Below are 12,793 nucleotides of genomic sequence, written 5' to 3' on the forward strand. Positions count from 1 at the left end.
ATTCATGGTTGCTTAGGGCTGGGGATAGGGTGTGGGGGTTAGGAGGGTGAGAACAAAAGAATGCAGTTTCTTTTTGAGGTTCTAAAACTGCAGTTCTGATTCACCAACCATAAATACACTAAAAACAATTGAATTATATACTTAAAATGGCTAAATTGACTATCCTTCAAATTACTTCTAACAAAGTGGCTTTCTTTTCTTTTTTTCTTTCTTTCCTTTGGGATCCACTGTCTGCTGTAGCTCCTTATGTAGAACTTACTTTCCAGGTTCTGTTCTGAACACTTGGCTTGTGTGGATTCTTACTCCTTACGGCAATTTCACCAGGGAAGTGATTTAAGTTTGTCTGTTTTACAGACAGGGAAATCAAGACAAGGAGGGATGAAGGATCTTGTTCAAGGTTACTAAACTGGGGAGGGGATGCTTTAGAATCACTTGGGGAGAAGCGGGAGGACACCAGAATCTCTGCTCTTAATCACAGGCCATACGGCTTGGAAGAGGTCATTGTGTGCCATCAGCTGGTCACATCCTCCAGTATTTTACACATATAAGGCACACTTAGGGTGGCCTGGCAGAGTCAAGTCTATTGCTCTGATCTGGAGCTCTCTTCAGTACATCACATCACCTGGATGCCTACGGGTTAGCAGAGATGTTCCCAAATCTGGGTTCTGTTCCTCCTCATTACCATTCATCAATAGCCTAACTCTGCCAGGATCATGTAGGACATTTTACACAATGGCCAATGAATGGAGAAAACTCACCCTCTCCAGGACCCTCTGCCCCAGCAGGTCTGGGGTCTGGGTTTCTCTAGGGCCGGATGGTGAAGGGGTGTGGTCTGTATGCCGTCAGCAGAGCTATTCACCGGAAAGGCAGATTTCCAGGAATCAGGATTAACTCTTCCTTAATTTGAGCCTAATTTGTTCCAGCATGGCACTCGTGTGTGTGTGTGTGTGTGTGTGTGTGTGTGTGTGTGTGTGTATATATATATATATATTTTTTTTTTTTTTAATCATTATGATGAGTCTGAGCTCTTCCAGAGTGTCAACACGGTTTCCAGGCCACGTGGAGCTGGTCTGGAGCTCCCTGGGTGGTTGGGAGTTCATGATAACTTGGTGATCTGCAGCTGGGAGCAGGTGATTATTAGCACCCAAGTTTTGACTTTTGTAAGCAAATGGTATCTGTAGGCAAATAGAGCTGACGGGACAAGAGTCTATCAGTAATTTCAGGGTGCAGTCTGGTGACAAGGACACACCCAGTACCATCCACATACACAGGAGACGGTTTTTGCTTAGAATTTATGATTATTATTTTGAATCTGGGGGCGGAGTCAAGGAGTCAAGTTGAAACACCAAGGTGAAGCTGTGTGGCTGTTTAAACGAAGACAAGGAAGGAGCAGCCTATAAAATTGGTTGGGGATTTGGGAGTTTATAGAGGAAACATGAAATAATATGCAAGCATAACCATGAAATATTGCCTATTTCATTCTTCATTATGTATTACCAGAAGATTTCAAGGGAACAAAATTTACAGGAAGATCTTATTCAATGTAAAAGAGTAGTTCTTTTCTGTATGAAAAATAATAAGTTGACTCTCTCTTATCTGAAATACTAGAACTGTTTTGGACTTCACATTAAAAAAAATTTTTTATGTGTTCCTTTTAGTTATACATGACAGTAGAGGGTATTTTGACATATCAAACACACATGGAGTATAACTTCCCATTCTTGTGGGTTGTGCTTGATGTGGAGGGACACTGGTCAGAACATAGGAAGGTTATGTCCAATTTATTCTACTGTCTTTGACTTTGGATATTTTTAGATTTTGGAATATATGCATATAGATAATGAGATATTTGGGGGAAGGAACCCAAGTTTAAACAGAAAATTCATTTAAGGTTTCACGTAAACCTTATACACATAATTTGGAGGTAATTTCATACAGTATTCTGTTTATTTATTTAGGTACTGGGGATTGAACCCAGGGGTGCTTTACCACTGAGCTACATCCCCAGTCCCCACCTTTTTAATTTTTTACTTTAAGACAGGGTCTCTCTCAGTTGCTGAGGCTGGCCTCCAACTTGTGATTTTCCTGCCTCAGCCTCCCAAGCCACTGGGATTACAGGCCTATGCTACCACATCCACCTCATGCAATGTTCTTAATAATTTTGTGCAAGAAGCAGTTTCTTGGTGTGGAATTTTCAACCTGTTGTGTCATGTTGGCACTCTGAAATTTTACGATTTGTGAGTGTTTGGGGTTTTGGATTTGGGGATATATTAGGAATTCCATATTCCATGTGTGTTTCATTGTTAAATCTCGTAAGGATGGGAGTGGATTGCAGTCTTTGGAGACAGATGGGATAACAAAGCAATCCTTAACATCTCTTAAATGTCTTAATGTCCTAGAGAATCAAAGAAAGCCTTCTTGATGAGCATAGGATCAGATTCTTCCTCATTGCTACTTCTACAGTCCTTCCTGCATCATTCCCTATCCCTAAATCAGATGGACGTCCCCCATCTCTGGGCTTCTCCTGTCCCTTTGTGGCGTTGACAGTTGGTTTTCTGGGAGACCGAGCCCTCTCTCTGTTCTGGCTTTTCAGTTTCTTCCTGGAATTGCTCATTTGCTCAGTTCCTTTCTACCGCTGTTCCTTGAATGGCTCCAGACAGAGCCCAGCTTCAGAGAACACTCTGCTGGTTATTTGTAGTCTTACAAGTGATTGGTAACCTTGAAGGTTTCCCTCAAGGGGATTTCTGCCTCCGTGGGCGACGAGAGATTGCAGTACGTTCAAAAGAACACTGAGGTCGCTGTGAGGGTGGGCCACGCGGCGGGGACAGCAAATCCAGGCAGAAGTCAACAAAATAAATTTGAGATGAAGAGGAACAACACAGACAAAGGGAGCCAGGACAGCTCCAGTCCGGCGGGGACAGCGGGAGGCCGTGAGGTGGGTGGCTCAGCGTGAAGGAAGCTCACAGGGATGGACAGATGGGTGGAAGGGAGTTTTCCCAGAAGTTGGGATAAGCCTCCCACCAGGTCTGTAATTCCACGTAAGCCACGACTGGATTTAGCCATCAACACGAAAAGAATCAATAGTGATGGCTTCTCAGCTTCATTTAGGTAAATCTAAGATAGATGCTTTCAGTGAGAGTATTTAGGACAGGAAAAGAAGCTGCGGCTTGAAGCAGGTGAAGAATTTTGGTCTTTTAGATTCAACCTTTCGCCTTGAATCCTTTCGATAATGATAATGACGGTGACAACAGGGGGTGGTAGTATTATGGGGTAAGGTTTGGATGAATGTACGTGGAAAGTTCTTCATTGGCTCCTATCTGTCACTTCTAGGTATTCAACCGGACAGAGGACAGGGTAGAGTCCTGGGTGGGTCCAGGGGACGGCCTGCCCCACAACCATTTCTTCCTTCTTACTCTCAGAGCTTCATGTCCCCCCTGTCCCCTAACTCTGTCTTCCAGCTGGCAATGTGCCAAGCCCGGGGGGGTCTGTGGTTTTAGAATCACCCTTGGACGACTGGCCAGGAGATGAGAGTGGGATCCCATTTCGTCGACTGGGACTTTGAGCCACTGAGGGATTCCGATGAGAGAAATGCACTGTTCACCTCCATCCTCCTGTTTGCACGGGGTTGAAGACGCAAAGGCAGCAGTTGTGTCCAGCATTTTGTGCTTCCGAGGGGGGCTTCTGCGACGGGAGCTGAGCAGAGAGAAAGCGAGAGCCAGCCTGTGCAGAGACTCGGGGATGCCCGAGTTGCTTCCCTTGCCGAGTCTTGTTTTATAAAACAAACTCTTATTATTCGGGTTGCGTTTAGTCCATTCTTTCCTTCTTTGGAGATAAAAGCATCCACGCTCTGCTGGGCACAGTGGTGCATGCCTGTAATCCCAGAGGCTCCAGAGGCTGAGGCAGGAGGATCTCAAGTACAAAGTCAGCCTCAGCAACTCAGTGAGGCCTTAAGCAACTTCATGAGACCCTGTCTCAATATTAAAAATAAAAGAGGCTGGGGATGTGGCTCAGTGGTTAAGCACCCTTGGGTTCAATCCCTGCTACCAAAAACAAACAAACAAACAAATCCTACCTGACATGAGTACTTTAATCACACTCTGCCTCCACCACGTGAGAGGAGCCAGTACTTCTGTTTGGGAGGTATGCAGAGTTTATCCCGCGTCCCCCGAGGCTGAGCTCGCTTTCTGCTGCCTGGCATTTCAATCATTTTAATCATCTGATTTCGTGCACACACATTAGAGTTTTACAAATAAAGTCCCTAAAGAGAAAACAAAACCAAATTAAAAGTTTACTTAAATAAATTGATCTTGTAAAATCCTTTCGGAATAAGAGCTGAGGAAACAAATGTGTCTCCCGTGCTGGGTGTTCGGAATGGTAGGCAGGGCAAAAGTCCAAGAGGAAAGAAAACCTCCGACCAAAGAAGCACCAGGAGTAATCAGGAGAGAAAGCCCAATTCTCCGCTCCAGGGCTTTTGTGCCGGCAAGAGCACCTTCTGAGCAACCAGGCAAGTGTCTTTCCAGGTCATGTCTAACGGATTGGCACCTCTTCAGTCTGTCACCACCCCAACCCCAAACTTCCCAATCAATACAGAGAGTCAAAATGCACCCTTGACGTGTGCGCTCGTTGGACAGCCAAGCATAATTCCACAGCGGTGACCCTGATGGAACTTAACCTGGGTGGGGGTCCTAAGTGGAATGAAATACTCCACTAATTAATTGAAAAATTGCCAACGGCGGGCAGAACATGGTGGTGGGGCCAGGTAGGATTCAAAGACAAGACTCGAAACTCAGTGGTGTACGAGTGTTTATTCTTGGCATATGCGCAGACCACCGTGATGCGCATGTAAGGTTGTGAGCTCTGTAGGAGAGACCCCAAGTCAATGTGCCACCAGAGACATCTGATGGAAGAGATCCCCTGCCACCAGAAGGGCGGGAGACTGCTTCCTGAGAGGGCAGACTTTGAAGGGAGCCTGGAAGGGCAGGTCACATTCAAATTTGGGAGAGTCAGAGAAAAGGGACACTCCAAGCAGAATAGAAGAATACTGTATTTTAGTTTAGTCGTAGACAGTGTAGTAGGTATTATAAGGGGCAAAATAAGTTAGTGCCAGATGATAGAAACTAAGAGTTGGGTAAGGTTGTCATTCCACAGGCAATGGGGAGTCACAGAGTGTTTAGGAGCAGGGATGACTCTTACTTTAGGAAGATCAAGCCAGTGCAACAAGTGGGATGATCAAAACCACATGTTCACTCGGGAAGCACTTGTGATGGTTTAGATAAAATATACTGAAGTCCTTCCATGACTGTAACAAATATTTGAGATAAATCAACTTATAGAGAGATAAGGTTTATTTTATCTCAGTTTTGGAGGTTTCAGTCCATAACTCATGGCTTTGCTGCTTTTGGGCCTGGGAGGCAGTACATCGGGGTGGGCAGAGCATGGAAAAACTGCTCGCCTCATGGCCAAGAGGAGGGGGAAGAAAAAATAAAGAGGAAGAGGAGGGCTGGGGTTCTGTGATGCCCTTCAAGGACTCTCCCCAGTGACTAGATGATCTCCCACTAGGTCCCACAAAGTGCCCACCATCTTCCAACCCGACCAAGCTGGTGACTAAGCCTGTAACACATGGGCCTCTGGGGACATTGGAAAATCTGGCGTTAGGGTTACAGAGAGGACAGCGAGTGGGGGGTGGATGTGGATTGTAGCTGTACATAGAGAGCTGGTGGAAGGCAGCGAGTGGTAGCTGGCGGGGAGGGATGAGGAAGGAGAGCCTTCCCGGCCTGCAGGTTGTGTCTCATCAGAATCAACTGCTTGCTGCCAGCTCTCCATGTTGGACACGCTGACGGAGCGTGTTGTGGATTTTCCCATCTCCATCTGCTCACCACAGGCAGCTCGGGGGACTCCTGGCCCCACACCTCCCAGGCCAGCTAGTCATTGATGAGGCTGACAACCGGGCGGGTCTTGGTGACACTGGACGTCATCCAAGGGAGCCTGAACTGGGACCAGCAGGTCTCCCAACTTCCAATACCCTTCACTGGTAACCACATTAAGCTCTAATATTTGCTAAACTCCTTCAAGGGCGGTCTCACAAAGAACATCGAAGGGCATACAGAAGGAAGGGTATGGGGGAGGAAGGGGTCACCTCTGGATTCAAGTCCAGCTTCTCTGCTGGAAGGACAAGGGTCCCCGAGACCAGCATGGCAATGGCAGCATCTATTGAGAATTTCCAAGGGAAGGTAAAACCCAGGAGGAAGCAGAGTCTGATTCCGTGTGGTTCTGGAAAGTATTTTCCCATGGCTAGATTTTTATTTTCCTGGGTTTTAACCTTACTAAAGGGAGTTTTCCTCACACAGGTGCATACAATTTGGTCCTTGCTACTTTCCTGAAATCATTTCCTGCCACCAACCTATGAACACCCTGAACTCTGGCTCAAGTTGGAGCCTTGGAACTTGAACTTGATATGCCGGTTCTGCGTCTCAGTGCCCTGCAGCTCTTGCTTCCTCTGCCTGGAATGACCTCCCTCCAACTGTGGCCTCCAGGGCCAGTGTGAACACTATGTCCTGGGCCTCTCAGGGCCCCAAGCATGCTGACCGACCGAATTGTCATTGATGGTCACTCTGATCTCTGCAGGGCCTTCCCTCAGGGCTGGGACCTCCCCTTGTTCACCTCTGGATCTCTGGCCTAGCCCAGAGCCTGCAGACGGAAGGGAGGTCCTGCCTGAAAGAAGAAACACTTAAAATCGGCTAATGATCATCAACTCGGAGTGGAGTTTTGTTCTCCTGATGTATCTGTTCTCACATTGGCACAACGGTGATTCCTTTTTCTCCCTGTATTTTGTGAAGCATTTTCATTTAAGCATGTTTTATAACATTTTTTGTGTATTTATTTTTTTAATGTGGTGCCGAGGATTGAACCCAGTGCCTCACACGTGCTAGGCAAGCCTTCCACTACTGAGCCTGACCCCAGCCCGCCTGTGTTTTTTCACAGGTGCATTCTGGCTGTATATAATGTTAGGATTCCTTGTTACCTGTCCCTGTAGGTTCACCATACAGCCATATCATGTTGCCGCGATTGCTCCTCAGCACTTCCCCTTTCCTTCTCTTCTCCCTCCCCCAGTCCCTTTCCTCTGCCCTACTCATGTCCGCAGACTGTGGCTCTTCTGATTAGGGGATGACGCTCTGGGTCTCCTCCCTGGCCTTCCTCCAGGCCTCTGCTGGTTTGGATTCCTAACTGTGTTCTAGTTCAGCCCTCTTGCTGGTAAGGGAAAGAAACCATTCCCAGGAGACTGAAGAACAGGAAGAGTCATCATAGGGACATTATTGTACAGCACCCAATGGCAGGAAAGAAGTCTGCCCAGCTCTCTCGGAATGAGGACAGTCCACTCAGCCCCTCGCCAGGTGTTCCCCGAGTGCCTGTTGCTCCAGGTGCTGTCCTGGAGGCTGAGGAGTCAGCGCTGACAGGATGGGCCGGTCTCTGTGGTCTGCCACCTGTCATCTAGAACGTATGGTGGTGGACAGGGACCTCCATGTGAGCAAATGACAATCAGAAGGTGATATTTTGAAAGCGACCCCAGAGGATAATGTGGTCATGGGAAACTGGGTGCTCTCTCAGATTGGGTGGTCAGGAGAGTTCTCTTTAAGAAGGTGACGTTAGGGTGAAGAACCGAGAGGCACAGGGGAGTCCGTCCTGTGAACTGCAGCTTCCTGGGTCGGGGACAGACAGAGGGGAGGGAGGAGTGCTCCTGATGTGTCCGTGGGACAGAGAGAACCACCGTGCGGTCCCTTTAGGACTCAGAGGGCTCACAGCACTCTGGGTCCCCTCTCTCTGCAGTGGCTTATCTAGCCTCTGCCCTGGGCCAGCGTGACAGTTCGCCCTCCCTGTGCACGGTGACATCACGGCTCTATCCACTCCACCAGCTCGTCTGTCTCCTCTTTGGGGCGTGATAACCAGAGTAGCCAGCTCCTCGCCCTCTGCGCACCTTCCTCTGCCTCTGTCCTGGAGGAGGCCACAGGTCAAGACCTCTGCTCCTCCTCGGAAGGGCTGCCGCCCTCCACTGGCTTCTCTTCCCTTCCGTGGCCACCTGCCCCGACCTCAGGCCAGCCCGCACTGGTCTGCCCAGGGGCCCCTAATTTCATGGTGCTCACCACAAACCCACCCTCCATAACAAAGAGTGGGCTTCAAAAAGCCGTTAACTGAGGGGATGCTTGAGTGTGCACCCCAAAGTTCACCTTGGAAACAACTTCCACTGCATTGGTGTCGAGAGGCGGGACCTTCCAGAAACGACGAGGTCACAAGGGCTCCACGTTCGTGAGTGGATCAACGGCACTGTGATGGGAGGAGAGGGTGGCCCCATCCCTCGCTCGCATGGTGTGCTCTCCTGCAGTTCTTCTTTCCACCATGGGAAGATGCTGCCAGATGTGGGCCCCTTGACCTTGGACTTCTCAGCCTCCAGAACTGTAAGAAATAAACCTCTGCTCTTTTTCAATTACCCAGTCTCAGGTGTTCTGTTATAGGAGCACAAAATGGACCAAGACAGCCTTATTCATGGTGGGAATGGTGCATATTTGGGGTGGACTTTTCAGGTTCCACCCCCTTTTGGGAAAACACAAAGGGAGATGCTAAGATGGAATGGCTTGGTTTTGTAAATGGTGCCGAGGCATCTAACCCACTGTTTTGGAAGTCATTGCCAGTTTGTTCTTGTTATTATGGCCTTGAACTTGTGCTGGTTCTTAAAACTGTCCTTTTTCTCCTTTAGCCTCCTCTCTTCCTCTGATGAACACTTATCTGCACTACAATTATTAGCCCTTCATGATTGGTGTATTGACTAGAGATTTTGTTCTTCCTAGGAGCTGCGTCTACATTGGTTGAAATCTTCCCTGAGATCCCCATCAGGGTTGCTTGAGTTAGCAAATAAAAATACAGGACACCCCGTTAAACTTGCGTTTCAGGTAAACAGAGAATCACGTTTTAGATCTGAATGCCCCACATATTGCATGTCCTGTATTTTTATCTGGCAATGCTCTCCTGTCCTTTGCTACCTCCCTCCCCACCCCGGTAAGCAGGGCTTGTTCCAGATCTGCCACACCTGGCTTCGGTTAGCAAGCCGATGTCTCGGTGTTTTCTGTGACCTGCGCTCTTCTAACAAGGCAAGGTACACTCTGATCTGTGTAGTGAGGCGTTGGGGAAATGATGCCCTGTATCTTTCCTTGGACACACGCATACCTCATCCATGAAAAGCCTGTCTGGTCATGAACCCTGGACTTACTTTTGATGGTGTAGAGTTCTTCTTTTACCATGTTCAAAAGACCTAGTCACCAAGAGGGCTTTTAAAACAGTTTTACTATTATAATGGTGTGTACAACACACAATTTCCCTTTGATACCTCTTCTTACCTCTTGATCTAAGAATATTATGGCATTAAAGGCTCATAGAACCTTGGATCAATGAGCTTTACTGAATGATCCAACTCACATCAATGAAATCTTTACTGGAAATAACAGGCCTCAACACCCTTATTTTGTAGACAGGGAATGAGAAACAAATCATTTCCATCCTGTTAAGAGCTAATTTGCAGCTGTGTCAGGGACCAATAAGTAAATGAACTATGGATTTAGAACAGATAATATTGGAACTGGTTCACATTCTGACAGTTTCTTTAGTCATGAAGGAAAGATAAGCTGTGAGTTTGGGACAGATTGGATGCTCAGGGACCCTAAGAAGAGATGTGAGCTTCGACTTACTCATCTGAAAACAGGAAACAATATCCTCACACTGATTCTGTGACAAGACAGCCAAAAGTTAATTTATTTAAAACGAATTGAATCGAACCAGATTAAAGTACATCAAAACTTTAATGTGATCTGATCGATACCAGATTAATACTTTGGCTGAGATTTTATGTTGGATTTCTCCATAGGGAGCTCTTGGCAGAGAATTGTGATGTATTTGTTTTTTTTAACTCTGTTTCCATGTACTTTTTTCTTATTGGCAAATGACATGCATATATTTCTCTCTCTCTCTCTTTTTTCTTCAGGGCCAAGGACTGAACTCAGGGCCTTGTGCGTGCTAGGCAAGTGCTTTGCCACTGAGTTAAATCCCCAACCCCAACATGCATATATTTCTAAATGGGCAGCACAATAAACACAAGAGGGTAATAAATGATGAGTAAGACTGTGCTTCTCAATCCCATTTTCTTTTGGCTGTAGACTCCTCAATTCTTAGAGGAGACATTTCTCAAACTGCTGGCAACCTTTCCGTATGCTGATACTGATAATGCCAGATAGGTGGTTCAATACTGTGGATTACTGACAATATTTTTCTTAATTCCTGCTTTAGCAGCAAGGATATTTTCAAAATCTATTTCACCTTTGTGGAATGAATTGCAGATTAGTTAGTCTCCTTCAGTTCTACAGGCAGTTAAGGATTGTTGGCATTGAAAAGAAAGCCGGATATCCTTTTTTGGGGTGTACTGGAAATTGAACTCAGGGGCACTTGACCTCTGAGCCACATCCCCAGCCCTATTTTGTATTTTATTTAGAGACAGGGTTTCACTGAGTTGCTTAGCACTTCACTTTTGCTGAGGCTGGTTTTGAACTCCTGATCCTCCTTTCTCAGCTTCCAGAGCTGCTGGGATTACAAGCGCGCACCATTGTGTCTGCCTCAGATATTCTTTAAGCTGTTTATTGCTAAGGGCATTAGGGTATGCCATAGGTTTTTGTAAACAAAAACATCACACACAGAGCTCATTTTGAATTAGGGGAAATTCTTGTTATTTGGATGAATCTTTTATGACTTTCAGAGCTTCACTAGGTTGAAGAAACTGAGAACATTAATTGGGCACCCACAGGAGTCTTTGAAACAAGTATGACTTAAACTGCCCCCCAGGGAGGGCCACAGGTCATTGAATCCAAGGGATCAACATGCCTCCTTCAAGCAAGGACGTCCACACTGCTTAGAAGTGGTGCATAAAGAGTGTTTCTTTTCCCCGCTGCTTCTTGCAGGGATACGATATTCAACCTTGCTTCTTGGAGCAGATTTGCTCAGGGCCTCAGGGGGACCAGTGGAAAGAGATGAATCTGTGAGTTTCGAATTTTGGATTTCTATGGACTCAGCCTAGGGTGTGCTTTTCAATTTCAACCCTTCTGAACGGATGGGAGCCGGTTTTTCCAAATAGAGTTTTTTTTTTTTTTTCTATGAAGAAAACTAAGTGTAAGACATAAACGAGTATTTTAAAATAAATTTTAAGATATTAGACAGGCATTTTAAAATGTGTTTTGAATGTGTTCCTGTTGCCTCATTACACAGTACCAGAACATGACTAGGAGATTCCCCCTGCCTGTTCTAAAATTCATAGCTTCATGGGTTAAAGAATATTTGAGCTAAAGCTTTCAAATAATTTAAAGGTATTTCTTAGGATACTTTCAGTTTTTGATGATGTCAAGAAGTACAAGCCAACACACGTTCTTTTCCCTCTTATGGAATCTGTAGTGAGTAGATTAAGAGTGAGGAGGTGAAAAGTCTCATCCTTTTCTTTTTAATAATTGAGCACTGTGACCTTGGACATAGTGTGCAACAAAGATCAGCTATTTTTATGACTTAGAAAAAACATAAGGATTTAGGTGGACAAAAATCCAAAATACAGAACAGGAAAAAACTTATACAAATGCTTCAGGAGGGATGTATTATTTACTTTGCATATTAGGATTCCATTATAATAAATTGATTGTAAACCACTTGAAGATATTTGCTTCAATAAACCTGGAAAATTTAGCTGGGCGTGGTTGTGCATGCTTGTAATCCTAGCGGCTTGGGAGGCTGAGAAAGGAGGATCAAGAGTTCAAAGCCAGCCACAGCAAAAGCAAGGCGCTAAGCAACTCAGTGAGACCCTATCTCTAAATAAAATACAAAATAGAGCTGGGGATGTGACTCAGCAGTGGAGTGCCCCTGAGTTCCGTCCCTAGTAACCACCCCCCTCCCCAAAAAACCTGGAAAATGTAATATTTATCAAATGAAATTATTATAAATTCTGATCTAGTAATTGAAAGTTTGTTTTATTTTGTTCACTTAAAATGAATCAGAATGCTCTGATTTTGACAACTTTAAAACCTATTCGAGGGGAAGGGAATAAAATTTTGCTGACTCAGTTCCAGTTCCAGTGAGACCATTTAAAGGAAAGATTTGCTATGTATAATCTACCCTGATAGAATAGAATAGAACAGAATAAATGGAAGTCCCCGCAAAGCATAACAATCAAAACAACAGTAACTAAAATTTATCCAGCATCGTAAATGATTGGCACCCAAATTCATGTGCGCTCATCTATCTCTTTTTATAACAATTCCGCGCAGCAAGCATGCCCCCATGAGCCCTATTTGATAGGTGAGAACACCAGGAACAGGTGTGTCAAATTGCTTGGGAGCGCTCATTTGGAAGCACATGTACTAAAAGTGGAAAGGCACAAAGATTAGCGTGGCCCCTGTGCAAGGGTGACATGCAAATTCTTGAAGCAGTCCATATTTTTGTATAACTATAATGCACTAATCAAAACATTTAAAAAATTGCTCGTGAGGCCATGTGGTTAATAAACAGTGGAGTAGATACTCAGGTCAAGTAATGTGACTTCAGTGTCTGCACTAAAATCTTTCTAAAATATAAGTACATGAGCTAATTGTGAATGTGCTAGTTTTCTAATAAATAAAAATTATTTAACATAAATTGCCCTATGATAGCATGTTTATGAACTGGGGAGCATGGATTAATTTTAAATAAAGTTTAAGAAGAGTAGCTAACTTTATATGTG

General features: G+C 45.3%; 1 non-coding gene across 1 annotated transcript; it reads left to right on the forward strand.

The window, feature by feature from the left end:
* Nucleotides 1–12,411: 12,411 nt before the first annotated feature.
* On the forward strand, nt 12,412–12,514 carry LOC124989898 (U6 spliceosomal RNA). The gene has a single exon (XR_007109703.1). It is a non-coding gene; the product is annotated as a U6 spliceosomal RNA (small nuclear RNA).
* The last annotated feature ends 279 nt before the right edge of the window (nt 12,515–12,793 follow it).

This window comes from Sciurus carolinensis, chromosome 7 (assembly GCF_902686445.1).
Source record: "Sciurus carolinensis chromosome 7, mSciCar1.2, whole genome shotgun sequence".
Taxonomy (NCBI): domain Eukaryota; kingdom Metazoa; phylum Chordata; class Mammalia; order Rodentia; family Sciuridae; genus Sciurus; species Sciurus carolinensis.